The following is a 19,208-nucleotide window of genomic DNA, read 5'->3' on the forward strand; positions in this document are numbered from 1 at the left end:
GCACACAGTGTACCTGGAGATAGATAAATGTGCCAAATACTAAGAAAAATATATGAATAATGAGTAGAGATGTAGCTCGGTTGGTAGGACACTTGCCTAGCTTTTGCAAGGCTCTGGGTTCACCACAAAGACATACGAATTGGGGCTGGGGAGATAGCTCAGTTGGTAGAAGTGCTTGCCTCTCAAGCACAAATCCCTGGGTTCAATTCCCAGCACCACAAAAAATAAAATTAAATTAAAAAAAAGACATATGAATAATGGAATTTTAAAGCTACTCACTCTGCTTGTCAGAATAGAAAAGTCTTAACCAAAGAAAAAACAAAGAGGAAATTCCAGGCATGGAAATAGAATGGGCAAAGACTATGTGTGTGAGACAGGGTCTCACTAAGTTTCTTAGGGCCTCACTAAGTTGCTGAGACTGGACTTGAAATCGCCATCCTCCTGACTCAGTCTCCCAGACCACTGGGATTATAGGTTGTGCCACTATACCTGGCTCCATAATGTATTTTTGATTTTTTTCTTAAGTTATCTGTGGTTTACAATAAGAATTAAAAACCACGTAGCTCAGTGATAAGAGTGTTTGCCTAGCATGCGTTAGGCTCTTGGTTCAATTCCCAGTACTACAAAAATAAAAAAATAAAAACCCTATCTAACACAAAATCATTCTGACTACAGTGAAAATGATGAATTGGAAAGAAATACAGTAAGAAACAGGGAACAAGTTAGAAGGTATTACCACTTTCAGTCTGATGAGTATAACAACAGGTCCTGACACAAAAAAACAAAACAAAACAAAACAAAAAAACAGGTCTTGTATTTCTTCTGCTATATAATATGTAAAAATGTTAAGTAAAACATTTTTAAAACACATTCAAATTGGAGAAGAATAACTAAAACTATCTATATTTGAAGATGATAGGAATTTATATGTGGAAATCTTTCGGAATACACACACACACACACACACACACACTAAAACTAGCTGGGCATGGCCACACACAACTGAAATTCCAAAGGCCAACGCAGGAGGATGCAAGTTCAAGGCCAGTCTTGCCAACTTGGGGAGACCTCTGTCTCAAATTTTTAAAATAAGAAGGCCTGGGGAATATAACTCAGTGGCAAAGTACCCCTGGGCTCATCCAGTACCACACATTAAAAAAAATTGTTGTTTAGGGCTGGGGAGATAGCTCAGGCAGTAGAGTGCTTGTGCTGCGAGCACAAGTCCCTGAATTCGATCCCCAGCACCACAAAAAAAAAAAAAAAAAAAAAATTGTTGTTTAAAAAATTTATTGTAGAAATTCCCTAGACATTGTTAAATTTGCCAATAATTCTCAGGCTCCACTCTTACCGTGTTTTATTCTCTTTAAAAATGCAGGCAATAGTTGTCCCTCTTCAGGCCTTTGGCATTTATTATTTTTCTCTTCCTTCCCAAAGCTGACTAGTATTGATTCTACAATCACTTACACAGTCTTTCATGGATAATTAATTTAGGCCTAGAAAGTTTAACTCATTTAAAACAATTGGTTGCTTGTTTACCATCTTGGACTTCAGCAGTCTTTGAGTCACATTTGACTGTTTTTCATGAAAACATTCTTCTCTTTGACAGAGGAAACAGAAGATGAGGAATTTTAACTTTTCCTTGGCATCTGCTGGCATTGTATCACCAGGTCTTTCCTCCTCACCTTGTTCATTTCTGGAAAACCAAAAAGCATATTTTACAAACTTAATTTTAAGGGAAAAAATTATCTAAACCTATAAGGAAGTGTCAATTCTTATAGGGTTGTGCTACTCTTTAATGCATGCTCTTTTAAAATCAAGTCTTAAACAGGAATGTCCTGTGCAAGACCACGTTCCCTGAAGCATGAAGACTTGACCTGCTGGCCACCTCCTTGGCAATCAGCCCTGGAGCTGGGTCAGTTCCCCTTAGCTCCAGCATTGCTTATTTTCAGATAATTCCTTTCTCACTGTGGCCAGTCATTGTGGGACCATTATGTTTCCTTTTTATGAACCTAGAAAATTTATGTAGTTGAAGTCCCTCTGAATACTAGCTATTGCCACTATTGAAGAGAATAATACATGCCTATATATTTTGACAGCAGTGTTATCTATCTTCTCATCTTTTGTCTCATCCTACTCATTACTTGCCAGTCTGCCATCATTATTTCTACCAGCTGAATAATTCCAGTGCATGGGGTTACCCTGCATCCTCCTCTTTTTTATTGTAGACTTGTTCCTTTTGAGTGTGGTAAAACTAACAACTTTTTTCAATCATAAGTTCCTTGCTACCTCATCTACCAATATCTACTGGATTATGTTCTTATTTTGTTAATTTTTCCAAATTTCTTTTCGTTTTACCACTGTCTCCTGTCCAACCTAAGATTTTAAAGGTCATCAGCACTGTATTTCAAGTTTCTTCTGTTTGTTTCATTTAGTCCTTCCTAGATCCTCAGAAATGGATATTGGTTGGTTGGTATGATGAATTTTGGCAGATTATTCTTCATGCCTTATCATTATACCCTTTAGGAAGATAACAGAATCAGCATTGCAAGACTGCCTCCTTACTCATCAGCAGTGAAAAAACAAGGTTGCGAGTCAAGATGCTTGGGTTCATGTTCCTGCACTGTCTAATATCATATGCTATGTAAAATTTAAATTGATATGTTTCTTTGGGTATAGACTGTGACTATATTAGAGACACCTCCCTTAAATGGAGACACCCCAAAACTCATTGGCCCAAAAAAGATGTTTATTTTTCTCTCATGAAACAGTTTGGTGAGCAGTCCAGAGAGCCCTGGCAGCTGTGCTCTTGAGATCATCCCCATGTTTCTGTTGGGGCCTTTGTTGCTCCATTAACTTCTTGTTGTTACCTTATCTTCTCTGATCAAAACTGGTTCACAAGCACCATGTCCACATTACAGCCCATGGGAAAGGTGAAGAAAAGGAAGTGAAAGGAAAGCAGTTTCCTTTAAAGGATGTGTACATATCATAAGCCACCTGTGTTCACATTCTAATGGCAAAATCTCAGTCACGTGAAGGTACTTACATGCAGGGAAGATTATTAGGATATATAATCTCTTATGTGGCATCAATATGCCCTACTAAAACTTGGGGGGAGGATCCTACTTGTATAAGGGAGAAATAAAAAATGGTTGATGAGGTGTAGGGAAATCAATGGATTCAGAGGTAATATATTTACATGATTAAAAAATTAATATAAAATGGTATAGAATGAAGTCTCCTACCTTATTCACCATCTGTCCAGTCCCCACAACTCTTCTCAAGAGGTAAATACTTTAGTGTCTTGTATATATTTCCAGAGTTTTCTTAGGTAACTTCAAGCAAAGATATTGTTTCCTATCCTGTGTTTTATATAAAAGAAAAGCATACTATGTACATCCTCTGTCCTTTTTTTTACAAAATATTTTGCAGATCTTTTATATCATAGTCATTTTCTTCATTCTTTTAAATAGTTGCCTAGTATTTCTAAGGAAATATCATCAGTAAATTTCCATTAAAGACCCATTGATAAGTTCAAGATTGTGTATGATCTTATACCCACAATAATAACCTTGTACTTATCAGTCATATGATATTGAACCAATGTTTTTATCTCTTTGGATTTTTTCTTTCTTTAGCAGTGTGAGAATTAAAACTAGTGCTTTATATGTGCTAAGCAAGTATTCTACTAATGAGCTATGGTCCAGCCCTCCATTTTCTTTAGGAAGGAAAAGAAGTTCATGTTTGCCTTACAAAGAGAATCATTGTGATAGTGAAATAACTATATATAAAATTGTTGTACAACACTTAAAAATGTAAAATAATTAGGAATAAATTTCTCAAAAATGTGTGTAAGATCTGTACTCTAATGCCTACCAAACTCTGCTGAGAGAAATTAAAGAGAACCTAAGTTAATGGAGAAATATATCATGTTCATGAATTGGAAACCCAATGTTGTTAAGATGTAACCACCCTAAAATGACCTAAAGATTCAACATAATTTCAATTGAAGTCCTACCAAGGTGTCTTTGATAGAAATTGACAACTTAATTCTAAAATTTATGTGAAAACACAAAAGACCCAGGAACCAAAATAATTTGTAAAAAGAGAACAAGGTTGAGAACTTATACTACCTGATTTCAAGATTTGCGGAGAAACTACAATAAATCAAGACTGCAAAATCAGCCAAAGTACAATCACATAGTACAATGGAATAGATACACATGATCAACTGATGTTTCTTTGTTATGCACTAGGGTATGTACCATGGAATTTGGGCAGGCTAAGCATGGGTTGTACCACTGAGTTACAACCCCAGGTCCGGGTCAATTGATTTTTGAAAAAGGTGACGAGGCAACCCCATTGGAAAGGATTTCCTGTTGGAAATCATGCAGAACTATTGGACATCCATACAGAAGAAAGAACCTCAACCCTTATTTCACCTATTCACAAAGATTGAATCTGTGTGGGTCAGAACCAATGTAATCAGTAAAACTTACAGAAGAAAACAGGAAAATTTTTCATGGCTTTGGGTTCAGCAAGGATTTCTTAAAGAGAACATCGAAAGCACCAAATGACTGGACTTCATCAAAATTCAAATTTGTCCTCCTCAAAAGACACCATGAAAAAACTAAAGAGTGCTGGGGATGTAGCCCAGTGGTAGAGCACTTGCGTGGCATGTGCAAGGGCCTGGGTTCAATTCCCACTACTGCAAAAAGGGGATGGAAGGAATGAAAGGTGAAAGATGAAAAAGGTAAGTCAGACTGGGAAAATGTATCTACACTACTTGGAAAATAATTTTTAATGGGACAATATGTGAACATACACATCATTTAAAAAGATATATATGTTCAGCCAAATGTACATGAAGTGAAGCTCATTAGTCTTCAAGGAAATGCAAATGAAGCCAGAATTATATACTATATACCTGAATGGTGAAAATTACAAAGACCAATTGTTACAAAGTGCCAATTGCTACAAATCACAAATACCAATTGTTAGGGAAGATGTTGAATAGTGGAACTCTTTTGCATTGTTGGTGAGAATGTAAAATGCACAAGCACTTTGGAAAACAAATTCACAATTTCTTTTATATAAGAGAAAAAAATTTTTCTACAAAAGACATGTCCATAAAATTATCACAATTTGTATTATTTGTCTATTATTCCTAACAGCCCCAAAATGGGAATATCGCAATAGTATCTCAACAGGTTAATTAACAAATTAATTGTTGTACATCTACACAATCAGATACTAACTACTCAGTGATGCAGTAAGTTATAGATACAGGCAAAAAGTGGATAGATTCCCAAACATCCTGCTGAGTGAAAGAAGCCAGACAAATGTACATACAGTATGATTCTGTGCCTATGAAAATTCCAAACACCCTACTCCATAGTTACAGAAAGCAAAAACAGCATGGCCATGGGTCTTGGGTAGAAAGATTGATCTGCGCTCTCAGAGGGGCTTGTGGAGTGATGACTATGCTCTGTATCATGATTCTGGTAGTGATTATATGAGTGAATGTCTCAGACTCATCTGTACACCTAAAATGGGTCTATACATTTGTATACAAATTATACATCAATAAATTTATTTTAAAATCTGTTGTTTACATTTATTTCTCCCCCCTCCACACCCCAATACTGGGGATTAAACCCAGGGGCACTCTATCACTGAGCTCCATCCCCTCTCTTTTTATCTTTTAATTTTAGACAGCATCTTGCTAAGTCGCCCCAGCTGGCCTCAGACTTGCAATCCTTCTATGTCAGCCTCCTGAGTATCTGGAATTATAGGCATGTGTCACCATGCCTAGCTTGTCTTTGTATATCAAAAACTCCAAGAGTAGGTTTTTTCTTCAGAAATCCGATACCATCAGACTTGCTTAGATTTTTTTTTTAAATGCTTATTCTGTGTTGGGCACAAATGCAAGATACTTTTACACTCATATTTCATTTGATCATTACAATAATCCTCGGATGTCTCCCCTATTTTGAGGATACTGAAGCTCAATGCTGCTGGGCCTGTACATGCCTGTAACCCCAGGGACTCCACAGACTGAGGCAAGAGGATTGCAAGTTCAAGGCCAGCCTAGGCAACTTAGCAAGACCCTGTGTCAAGAAAAAAAAAAGGCTGGGGAAGTAGTTCAATGGTAGAGTATCTAGTAAGTCTTGTGTTGCTAAGTGACAGAGCCAGGATTCAAGCCCAGATTTGCTGGACTCCATCATCTGCATCCCTTTCCATCATACTGTGTTGCCACCTTAGCACCCACATCTTAATACAGCTCTTTGGAGTTTCACTCAGTCTAAGAGAATCGCCTCCATTATTAAAACCCTAAGAACTGCTCATGGTGGTACATGCCTGTAATTCCAGGACTTGGGAGGCTAAAGCGAGGATCTCAAATTCGAGGCCAACCTCAGCAACTTGGCGAGGACCTAAGCAACTTAACAAGACCCCATCTCAAAATAAAAAATAAAAAGGGCTGGGGATGTGCCTCAGTGGTAAGGTGCCCCCGGGTTCAATCCCCAGTACCAAAAAATGCCACAACCAAAAACACTAACAAACGTAAGGTTCAGCATTCGAAGGAGAATCCTTAGTTGTGCAGAGAAAGCTGACGGAGGAAACCTAACTTGGTTCCCTCTGAGTGAATATTTAGCACAGCTATTATTGTTGTTATTTTACTTTCCCCTGGAGATTCTCTTTCATCCTGCTGCCATCACCATATTGGCAGCGAGGGTCTGCTGATCCACTCTAATGCTCTTGCTCCGTTCCAGACCAAAAGCTGTCCCTATTTACCCCTTAGCCCAACTGAAATTACTGAAACTAAAAGAACAAAAAGAAAGAAAACAACAATGATCATAAAAAAGACTTTAATGCTGGTGAACACTACAAACAAACAAGTAAAATGCATATCTTCAGAGGGACGCACAGGAAAGTGGGAATGGCGGGTGCACGGTGAAGGGCATACAGGTAAGTGAGGATCAAGACAGTGGACACTGTGGGTGACTCTGCCATCTGCATTTTACCTATTTGGAAAATTGACCTTTGGCTCCAGGAATGGTTCAGATGAGTGTAAGTATGATTCCATTCCCTTCATAGTGACTTGTTACAGAATGGGTGCTATGGTTTAGATACGAGGCATCCCCCAACAGCTCCTGTGTTAATAAAGGAATATTTAGAGGTGAAATGATTGGATTGTGAGAGCTGTTATGGTTCATTTTCCCTGTGATCCCTTCCCAGGTACCATGTCCTGAGTAACTTCCCTCCACCGAGCCCTTCTGACATGACATGCTGGCTCACCTCGGGCCCAGAGCAATGGAGTTGGTGCCTCTGGACTGGGAACTCTGAAGCATTGAGCCCCAAATAAATGTTTCCTCCTCTAAGTTGTTCTGGTAAAGGATTTTGGTCACAGCAACAAAAAGCTGACTAACACAATGGGTATGTAACTCAGTTCTGTAAAATGAGAAGACAGGTTTGCTAGAAGCTTCTAGGATGCTATTTTATTCTTTTTAGAGAAATTCACAGGAAATCACCTTTTCTACTGTGGGACACAAACAAGAAAGAATAAAGCCTATTTCCATGGAGGGGGGGATCTCTAAAATACAGAATAGGGCTGGGGATGTGGCTCAGTGGTTGAGTGCCCCTGAGTTCAATTCCTGGCACCCCCAACCCTATAAAAAAGGGAGCTGGAAGGCTAAAGCTCATGCACTAGAAAGCAGAGTGAAAAAATGGGATTTAGATTTCAATAATACTGTTAAACTCCTAAATTATTAACTCAGAACCTATCTCCCATCTCTTCCATAGGTGATTGACTTATTGAATACGTCCTGTGATGTCAGTTTTAGTTAGGTGTCCAGTTTCTGTTATTTACAGCTAAAATTTCTGGAACTAAAAGAACAAGAAGAAAAAAAAAAAGCAACTAAAATTGCAGATTTTAAAAGTATCTGTGTTCCAGGCACAGGGAAAATAGAGAGCATACAAAAGAAATCCCCTTTAGTCTTAAGGGTTTTTTTTTTTTTTTTTTTTTTTTTTTCATTTTATTGTTTTCTCAAGATGTAGTTTCCTCAGAGACTTGCTTCTTCCCATCAATGATCTCAGTCATCCCAATCCCTATAAGGAAGATGTAGATTTATCCTTACAGAATTAAGTTGAACTGTATGAAACTGACTTTTCTGGTAGTGGTCACAAAGTGAATTGTTACGTCACTGTTATTATTTAAATTTTTTTGACTAGCCATATTTTATAAATTTTCATTTTTCTCACAAGGTTGTTAGATTTTGAATCTGAAATGCCCCTCGAAGATCCATGTATTGAAGGGTTCGTGCCTATCTTGGTGCTATTGAGAAGTGGTGGAAACTCTAAAAAGCGAGACCTCATGGGAAGTCTACTGATCATTCAGGGTGTGCCCTCAGAGATGATTATGGGAGCCCAGCCCCTTCCTTTTCCTCTTTCTTTTGTTTTCCAGCCATGAGGTGAACAGCTGTGCTCCACTAGTCTCCCTGCCATGAGCTGCTGCCTTACCACAGGCCCAAAGGCAACGTGGCCAATCAACCATAGACTAAAACCTACACGACTATAAGCTAAAATAAAACTTCTATAAATAAGTCAATTATCTCAGGTATTTGTTATAGTAACAGAAGTGTGATGAACACAGATTGTGCATGTATGTGTTAGACATGCAGTAAATGAACTTAGAAAAATGGAAGGGGCAATACAACATGTGTCTGTATGCTCAAAAATACTATGCATGTTCAATGGTATTCTAGTTCCAGTGGGAGCAAATTATATTAATAACAATAATTAAGGGAGCTGGAGGTAGCCTATAATTCCAGCAGCTAAGGAAACTGAGGCAGGAGGATCACAAGTTCAAAGCCCACCTCAGCAACGGTGAGGTGCTAAGCAACTCAGTGAGACCCTGTCTCTAAATAAAATGCACAATAGGGCTGGGGATGTGGCTCAGTGGTTGAGAACCCCTGAGTTCAATCCCTGGCACCCCCAACCCTTAAAAAAAGGGAGCTGGAAGAATGATTGGCTATGAATCAAACTGTTCCTAGCAGACGTGCTTAGGGAGAAAAACAAGCCATCAATTCTTTTTTAGGATTAATCCCAATCTAGATCTGATCACTTCTCTCTCTCTCTCTGATTTTTCTTATCATCATATTTTCTAATCAGATGAAATCCCCAAGTCAGAAAGAAGTTGAATTCAACTCTCTTTCTGGTCCTATGCAATAATAGGGTTTAATGGCATCTGAATTTAAATTTTTTGTATATATTTATGTATACACATTTATTTATAAGTCTTAGAATCTCTTTTGGAGGAGGGGCACTGGTGATTGAACCCAGGGGTGCTTTACCACTGAGCTACATCGCCAGTCCTTTTTTGTTTTGTATTTTGAGACAGGATCTTGCTAAATTTCTGAGGCTGGCCTCAACTCGCTATACTCTGCAATCCTCCTGCCTCAACCTCCCAAGACACTGGGACTATAGGTGTGCACCACCGCACCCTTCAAGTCTTAAAATATTTAATAATCTAAATTTTCAGAGAAAAGCAAATCAATATACCAGTGTGTTTTCTTCTGAAACACTGATTTTTTTTTTTTTTTTTTTTTTTTTGTGGTACTGGGGAATTGAACCCAGAGCCTCACACATGCCAGGCCAGTACACTATTGAGCTAAACCACAGTCATTTTTTGTTTGTTTGTTTTATTTTGAGACAGAGTCTTGCTAAATTGCCTGGGCTGGCCTTGAACTTGCAATCCTCTTGCCTCAGCCTCCCTAGTGACTGGGATTGCAGGCATGTGCCATGGGGCTGACTTGAATACATTTATATAACTATGGTGATGCTAAAAATAGTACTTTCTCCTTTTTTTCTATTTAATTTTACATTGTTGAAAATTCTTCAAGAACATCACTTTTAATACTTCATTGATTATTTCTGAATATAGATGAACTATGACCTCTTTGCAAGGAATTTGGAAATTTCTGAAAAATATAAAGCAAAAATTACATAATCCTATTGTTCAGATCGTAACTATCAATATTCTTTATATTTATTTCTAGAGTTTTCCTATGACTATTTACACATATAGATATAGACATATTTGTAAAAACAAAAGTGGTATTGTTTTATAATCACACTTTTACTTAAAAGTATATCAGAATATCTTTCCATGTTAATGCATTCAAGTCTTCATTGTTTTTTTTTTTTTTTTTTTTTTTTTTTTTGGTACTGGGGATTGAATTCAGGGTCACTCGACCACTGAGCCACATCCCCAGCCCTCTTTTATTTAGAGACAGGGTTTCACTGAGTTTCTTAGTGCCCTGCTTTTGCAGAAGCTGACTTTGTCCTCATGATCCCCCTGCCTCAGCCTTATAAGTCACTGGAATTACAAGCATGCACCACCACACCCGGCTTCTTCATTGTCTTAAATACTGCAACTACCCATTGATGTCTGGATTATTTTTATAGTTTATTTTTATTAATAACTGTGGTCAGTGGCCTAGCACATATACCTTTCGTTGCCTGTTTGTTTCCTTAGCACAAATTCCTGGAAGTGGGATTGGTGGACATTGTAGGAATGTGAAAGAAAAATCCTCATTTTGTGCTACTTACCTGTAACTGCCTTTAGTGCTTTGTAAGAATTCATCACTCTATCTCAGGAATGTTGTAGAAATACTCTACTTGTATGGATTAGGATATATGAAGATTATGAAGTAAAAATATATCCATTAAGGGCTCTTGTTATCATTATTATTGTCCTGTCTGGGGGAGACACTTGCTAAAGTCAACAAAATAGAAAAACTTAATGGAGGCTGAGGAGCTCATCTAGGAACAGTTGAAGTCAGGCCACAGGCAGGAGAGGAGCCAACTCTTTAGGCATTACCACTGGCAGCAGTCAGTTTCATTTCCCAGTTTCTGTCAGCTCTACTCAAGACTGGGTAAAAATTCAATTGACTTAATGTGTATTGTGGACCCATTCCTTTACCAGTGTGTGGGCATATGCACCAAAATCCACCAAAATCCCAGGGCACATAGCTGGTTCCTAAAAGAAGAGGTAAGAGATGATAGGTGTTTTAGCTGAGGTTTCTATAACAAACTGTCATAAACTGGGTGACTTATAAACAACAGAAATTTATTTCTCACAGTTCTGGAAGCTAGAAGTTTGAGATCAAGGTGCTAGAATAGTTGGTTCTGCTGAGGTTCCTCTTCCAGGTTATAGACTGCTAATTTCTCGTGTTTTCTTATGTCCAAAAGAAGGCTAGTTAGAGCCCTGGCCTCTTCTTACGAAGTCTCCATGACCTAATTGCCTCCGAAAAACCACACCTCCAAATACCATGGGAATTATTTTTTTTTTGTTTTATTATTATTATTATTATTATTATTATTTTTTTTTTTTTTTTGTGGTGCTGGGCATTGAATCCAGGACTTTGTACTTGCAAGGCAAGCACTCTACCAACTGAGCTATATCCCCAGCCCAGGGATTAGAGTTTTAATATATGAATTTGAAAGGGACATAAACAGTTCATTGATATGGGCAAAAGCAACTTTACTACCAAGATGCTGTTTTTTTAGAATATGTGTAGAAAATAAGGATATAAGTTCATAACTGCAAAGTTCTTTAAATGATATCAGAGAAGGCATTTAGATGAATGTTTCAATATTTAAGCATAAGTTGAGGGGCTAGGTAAGGGTCAGAAGGAAATTATCTTTAATACCAAGTAAAACTCTTCTGTTAAAATAGTGGGCACAGAATTTCTTGCTGCCAAGGTTCCATGATAGTGTCCTACTCAATTAACTGGATCAAAACCTTGAGTGAGCCAGTCCAAGATGGCAGTTTAGAGAACTCACCACTTTGGCAGTCTGCTAAGGGTATCATTACCATCCATCCATCCACAATTATCTCTACATATACCCATTACGATTCCTTCCTATGATACTAAGTATTGAACCCAGGGGCACCCTAACACAGAGCTATACCCCAGCCCTTTTTTAACATATTTAAATCTTGAGAGAGTCTCACTAAGTTGCTGAGGCTGGCCTCAAACTTGAGATCCTCCTGTCTCAACCTCCTGAGTCACTGGAATTACAGGTGTGCACCACTGTGCCCAAGTAGAACTCTTTCTTTCATCACCATGCAGTCTTCCTTTTCTTCCTCTATCTTTTCTGTTTTAGGGTCTAGGGGATAGGAGGACAGAGTTTCCTAAAATCTAGGTTATTGATTGAGTTCTTTGGGGGTTGATACAAAAATGGAGTTTGGGGTATAAAAGGTTTATTAGGAATCAAAACTGTGAAAGGAAGTGGGTGAAGCAGGATTGGACAGAGGGAGAATTGGAATCCTGATGCCCAAAAAATCTCTAGTCAACTCAGTGGGGAGCTCTGGAATGAACTGCAATTCAGAGCTGTCCCTCTTTGCTCAGAAGCCAGTACGTCCGTGCTCAGTCCCTGGATGCAGGCCATTTCTATAAGGTGTGACCAACCTCAAGGGACATATCCTGAAAGAGATGACAGCTGAGACTATTTGCTGACTGCACTCCCAGAGGCTGAGTAGCAAGTTCTTTGAAAGAGATTCAGGTTATATATTTTCCTTTTATTATAAGCCACAGATACTATTTTTCTATTTTTCTCATTTCAAAACTTTCTTTAAGTTGTGTATCATTTTTAATGATCTTTTTATTCAAAAGTGACTTTAAATTTACAGAAAAGTTGTGAAGATGGTAGAATTCCTACATAAGTCACTCTCAGCTTCCTCTGTGACTAACATCTTGAAGTAGTATGGCACGTTTGTTAGAAGTGATGAACCAAGAGCTGGGGGTATGGCTCAGTAGAACAGAATACCTGCAATAGCACAGCACAAGGTCCCTGGGTCACACACACAAATTGGTGAACTTATATTAATGTGTTATTATTAACTAAAGTTCATACTTTATTCAATCTCCTTGGTTTTTAAACTAATGTTCTTTTTTCTGTTCCAAGATCCCATACGGGATAGTTCATAATATTCTTAGACGTCTTTGGGCTTTTCTTGGCTATGATAATTTTTCAGATTTTCCTTGCTTTTGATAACCTTGACAGTTTGAAGAAGACTGATTATTTTGTATTGTGTCCCTCAATTTGGATTTGTCTGATAGTTTCCTCATGATTAGGCTAAAGTTGTGGGTTGTAGATTCATAGGAGGAAAAACATAGGGACAATATGCCATTTTCATCAAATCATGTCAAGGGCACATAGTGTCAACTCAACTCCTCAGCTGGTGATGTTAACTTTGAAGATCTGGCTCAGATATTATTTGTCAGGTTTCTTCATATATAATCTAATTTCCACACTATTCTCCTTGGAAGGAAGAATGTGCACCCACACTAAGTGGATGGGGAATTATGTTCCACTTCCTGGAGAGTAGTGTGTCTACAAAAAATATTTGATATGTCATGGTATCATGGGAGAGTTGTCATTCTTCCCCTTTATTTAAGTATTCAACAATTTATATCACTATAGATTCACAGATATCTATTTCATTCTTTGGGTTATAATCCAATGTTATATTATTTATTTTGTTGCTCAAAAAGCTTTGGCAACTGGGAGCTCTTTCTTTTGACTCCTGTGTTCCTTTGAAAAACCCCTCTCACTGTGGGTTGGTTGGTTTTGAGCAAGCACTTCCTTACTTGTTGGTACTTTAATACTCCAGGCAAACTTGCGATCCTCCTGCCTCTGCCTCCTGAGTCACAGGCGAATCTTGAATATGACTTGCTCTAGCATTTCTCTCTGGTTCCTGGAATGGAGAATACTATTAGAACCAAATCTGGGTACTAGGTGTGCTCATCACTACTGGGGGGTAGTTGCTGGCCTTCTCAGCTGTCAAAGCAAGGAAATATGTGTGTATAATAACTGTGGTTAAATTCCCCTGGGTTCAATCCCCATTACTGTGGGGATAAAAAAGATCAGGAAGAGCTGGGCATGCACACCTGTAATCATAGCTACTTGAGAGGCTGAGACAGAAGAATTTTAAGTTCCAGGCCAGGCTTGGCAACTTACCAAGATCCTCTCTCAAAATAAAAAATATGGGTTGGGGTTGTAACTCAGTGGTAAAGTACTTGCTTAACATGTGTGATGCCCTAGGTTCCAGCCCCAGCATCACAAAAATAAATGAATAAATAAATTACAGTAAACAATAAAAAGGGGTGGGGATATAGCTCAGTGGTAGAGGATCCCTGGGTTCAATTTCCAGTACTGGGGAAAAGGGGAAGGAGATAAGAAAGATTTCTCTCTCACTGGTAGATGAGATCACCCGGAGGCATTGATTTCATGATAATTCTGGGCTCTGTAAATTCCTGTTGCACCCAGAGGAGGCAGGTAACAGGCTATGGTAACTGTCCCCTGCAGCTGCAGTGGGCTGAAGGGCTATGGAGCACAGCATCAATAGTGTCTGCTAATTAACTCTGCTTTAGTTGAATAACCTAGAATTCAGAAATATGACGTGTCCAAGGTCACATTGCAAGTAAGCAATAGAACTGGGTATCCATGTGTTGTGACCACAATCCCAGGCTCATTACTAGTACTAAAATATGTCAGTGTTACAGACACACCCTGAATATTATGGAATTAATCACAGAAATTTGGAGCTAGGAAGATTAGAGATTCTTAAGCTTATCCCTCAGATAGGAAACTGAAATCCAGAAATGCTACACTAACTTGTAAGACTGAGATCACAGAGCTGAATGGTTTCAGAGCAAAACATAGAACCAGCACCCCAGACTTTCACAGTCAGTACTCTTTTCCTTACATTGCAGGGCCCTTCATGTAAACACCTGTGACCCACTAAGAAAAATAAGAGACACATATTAATTTTTGTTACCAATTTAACACACATTACATTGGAAAGTTAGTTACAGAAGGGCTTTATTTCTTCTAAATAGTATCATAAGCTCTGCGCCTGATGGAATCTTAAGGATTATTGCATGATTAATATTTCTCTCTTTGCCACCTAATGCCTTCTTCTATGAAGTCATTTCCTAAATACAAGTATTACAGCTGAAATTAAATTAGCAATTAAAAATAAATGAACTACTTGTTATAGTCTCTAAGAACCACTTTGGATGAACTAAAGTGTTATTCAATTAGCAAACTAAAAATTGTCTGCTTAATTTTATTCATGTTTACAATTTCCTAAAGGTGTTATGAACAGGCTCATGTAGTTTTAAAATATTAGAAAGGTAATATAAACTGTTTTCTCTAGTGCAAAAAGCAGTCTATAAAGACCCATCATAAGACTATAATTGCCATCTTTTCAAAATGAGAAAAAAAAGTCATTGAACCTTTCAATTGTGATTTGATGAACTAATTTGGTGAACTACAGTTAAATATTCTCATTGGAAATAACACTAAAACCACTGCTTGAATCTAGGGGAGAAACAATTCTTTTATTAAAATTTTAACTTGAAAATGAATGCTGTATGTGGGGATTCTTAATTAGTAAGAGCGAGTCACAATATAATGATATTATTCCTCAAAAGAAAGACTGTAGCCATACACACTGACCAGTTCCAATCTTCATTATTTTTGTATGCGCTTCTTTTAAAATCTATCATTTTATGTTCATTTTGCAAAAATTTAGTTTATATTATGCCACATGAATTGCTTTGAAGTTTTGTCCTTTTCTAAATCTAAAAGTATGTTTCTTCTTTTGCCTACTCACTGCACCAAGAATCCAAAAATAATATTCTTTATTACCATCTTATTGAAGTGATGTAATTTTTTTCATAATTGACTATTTCTTTTCCCTTTAAAATATCAATCTCGGTCAGTGTATATGTCAATTTTTTAAAATGTCCTTCATATGAAGGGGGCTGTTGGGTATGTCAAAAGACAAAATTATAATAGCTTACCTTAATTGGCTTTATTTGTCATTCTAGAATCCAACAATACTTCATTCTATAAAATACAGCAAGTGTCCCAATGAGGTGAGTAGAAGAGTTTGGTTTCATAGTACAGAAAAGTGCCGAGGAAGCAGAAACAAAGAACAAACCATGGACTGCTCATTTTTTTCTCTATATTTTTTTGGTGGTGCATGATAGTTGTACATAATGGTAGGATTTGTTGTTACATATTAATACTTGCATACAATGTAACAATGTAGTTTGACCAGTGCACTCCTGCACTCTACCCCTCCCTGCCCCACCATTCTCCACCTCCTGGTCCCTTTCCTCTATCCCTTTGCTTTTCACGCAATCACCCTCCACTTTTCTTTTCCTTTTTCCTCACCAATTTCCACTTATGAGAGAAAACATATAACCCTTGACCTTCTGAGTTTGGTTTATTTTACTTAACATAATGGTCTCAAGTCCCATACATTTTCCTACAATGATAGAATTTCATTTTTCTTCATGGCTGAATAAAACTCCACTGTGTATGCAGAACACATTTTCTTTATTCATTCATCTGTTGATGGGTACCCGGACTGATTGCATAACTTGGCTATTGTAAATTGTGCTGCCATAAACAGGGGTATGCAAAAATGACTATAGTATGATGACTTTAATTCTTTAGAATAAATTACTAAGGAGTGGTATAGCTGGGTCACATGGTAGTTCCACACCTAGTCTTTTAAGAAACCTCCATACTGATTTCCATAGTAGTTGAACTAATTTACAACTCCACCAACAGTGTAAAAGTGTTCCTTTTTCTCCACATCCTTTCCAGCATTTATTATTGTTAGTATTCTTGATGATTGCCATTCTGATTACTGTGAGATGAAAACTCAGTGTAGTTTTGATTTGCATTTCCCTAATTGCTAATGATGCAGAACATTTTTTCATGGATTTTTTGACCATTTGCATTTCTTGTTTTGAGAAATATCTGTTTAATTCATTTTATCTTTTATTTATTGGGCTATTTGTTGTGTGTGTGTGTGTGTGTGTGTGTGTGTGTGTGCATGCATGTGTGTGTTGTTTTATGAGTTCTTTATATATTCTAGATATTAATCCTCTGTCAGAAGAGTAGCTAGTAAAGATTTTCTCCCATTCTGAAGATTCTCTCTTCACATTCTTGCTTCCTTTGAGGTGCAGAAGCTTTTTAATTTGATACCATTCCATTTATTAACTCTTACTATTTCCTGAACTTTAAGGGTTCTATTGAGAAGGTCATTGCCTGTACCCATATGCTGGAGTATTGACCCTATGTTTTCTTCTAGGAATTGCATAGTTTCTGGTCTAATTCCTAGGCCTTCAATCCATTTTGAGTTGGTTTTTGTGCAGAGTGAGAGATGAGGGTCTAGTCTCATTCTTCTACATATGGATAACCAGTTTTCTCAGCATCATTTGTTTAAAAAGCTGTCTTTTCTCCAATGTATGTTTTTGGCACCATTGTCAAGGATCAGATGACTGTATCTGTGTGGGTTTGTCTTTGTGTCTTGTATTCTATGCCATTGGTCGATGTGTCTGTTTTTATGCCAGTACCATATAGTTTTAGTTACGATAGCTCTGCAGTATAATTTTTAGTTAGGTATTGTGATACCTCCCACATTGCTTTTTGGTTTAGAATTGCTTTGATTATTCTGGGTCTTTTACTTTTCCAAATGAATTTTAGGACTGTTTTTTCTAGTTCTGTGCAGAATGTCCTTGGTATTTTGAAGGGGATTGCACTGAATCTGTATATTGCTTTTAATATGGCCATTTTAACAATATTAATTCTGCTTATCCGTGAGTTTAGGAGGTATTTCCATCTTCTTATGTCTTCTTCCATTTCTTTCTTCAATTTTCTACAGTTTTTATTGTACAGGTCTTTCCCCTCCAGGGTTAAATTTATTCCTAGGTATTTTATTTTATTTTTTGAGGCTATGGTAAATGGGATTGTTTTCCTGATTATTTCTCAGCAGATTAATTATTGGTATTTAGGGAAGCTATTGATTTTTGCATGTTGATTTTGTAACCTTCTACTTTGCTGAATTTGTTTATTAGCTCTAGTAGTCTTTTGGTGGTTCTTTTTGAATCTTCTAAGTAGAGGATCATGATCATCTGCAAACAGTGATATTTTGACATTTTCCTTTTCTATTTTTATCTCTTTTATTTCCTTTCTTGCCTAATTTCTCTGGTTAGAATTTCTAGTAGTATGTTAAATATGTGTGGTGAGACTGGGCATCCTTGTCTTGTCCCAGATATTAAAAGAAATGTTTTCAGTTTTTCTCCATTTACTATGAGGTTTCCTTTGGGTTTTTCATATATAGCTTTTATGATGTTGAGGCGGGTTCCTTCTATCCCTAGTTTCTTCAGTGTCTCTATCATGAATGGGTACTGAATTTTGTCAAAGGCTTTCTCTGCATCTATCAAGATGACTAAGTGATTTTTATTTTTAATTCTATTTATGTGAAGAATTACATTTGTTGATTTGGGTATGTTAAACCATCCTTGTATCTCTGAGGTAAAACCAAATTGGTCATTGTCATGATGTATAATCTTCTTAATAGGCTGTTGAGTACAATTAGCTAATATTTTATTAATAATTTTTGCATGTAAGTTCATTAGGGAGATTGGTCTGTAATTTTCTTTCCTTGATGTTGGACTGGTCATTTTAGAGGCACTTTCTTTGTAAGTAGGAACAGAGAAAGAACAATAGAAAAATAACTGACTGGTTAACATCAGATAACTTCAGATTTCTTTCTTTTGTAAGGATTAAAGAAAAGGGAACTTTATTATCATTCCAATTAAAACTGGTCTGTTAGGGAAATTTGGTTATTGTCTCTCTGTCCTGATATCTCAGGTTAGATTGGTGACATAAATTTTAGTATGGGTGACTTCATTTTTAATTTGAGTCCAGGCTGTTGGAACTCAATTCAGGAGCCTTGTTCAAAATGATTACCACCTATATTTTTTATTTAACAGGTAAAAAGGGGAAAGTCCAAAGAAGAATGGAGAGGGCAGAGCAAGAATAGAAATAATTGACTCTTCTAAAAGAATCAATGTGATTTAAAGAAATATATTGAAGAAAATATATTTTGTTACCACCATTCATACTTATGTGGATAGCAACAATTATTTTGTTTCAAGACCCACAGAAACTTTGTCCAGATGGAAGTACATAATAATCCCGTGGTTAACAGAGACTTGAGACAGATTTATTCCTAAATACTTTCTGGTAAACAGGACTTATTATCTTTGAGAAGGTCCATGAGTTAAGAAAGTAGATTTGGGTGATGGGGTGTGTTGTTTGTTTTGCTTTTTTGA

At 37.1% G+C, this 19,208-nt stretch overlaps 1 long non-coding RNA gene across 1 annotated transcript in view; it reads right to left on the reverse strand.

Moving 5' to 3' along the window:
* Positions 1-1,278: 1,278 nt before the first annotated feature.
* LOC124994422 (uncharacterized) overlaps positions 1,279-19,208 on the reverse strand; it is a 41,454-nt gene continuing 23,524 nt past the window's right edge. The window contains exons 2-4 of the long non-coding RNA XR_007110489.1: positions 13,656-13,762; positions 3,243-3,359; positions 1,279-1,693 (exon numbers count right to left, since the gene is read on the reverse strand). This is a non-coding gene — a long non-coding RNA (uncharacterized LOC124994422). The remainder of the gene's footprint in view (positions 1,694-3,242; positions 3,360-13,655; positions 13,763-19,208) is intronic.

Source organism: Sciurus carolinensis, chromosome 10 (genome assembly GCF_902686445.1).
Source record: "Sciurus carolinensis chromosome 10, mSciCar1.2, whole genome shotgun sequence".
Classification (NCBI taxonomy): Eukaryota; Metazoa; Chordata; class Mammalia; order Rodentia; family Sciuridae; genus Sciurus; species Sciurus carolinensis.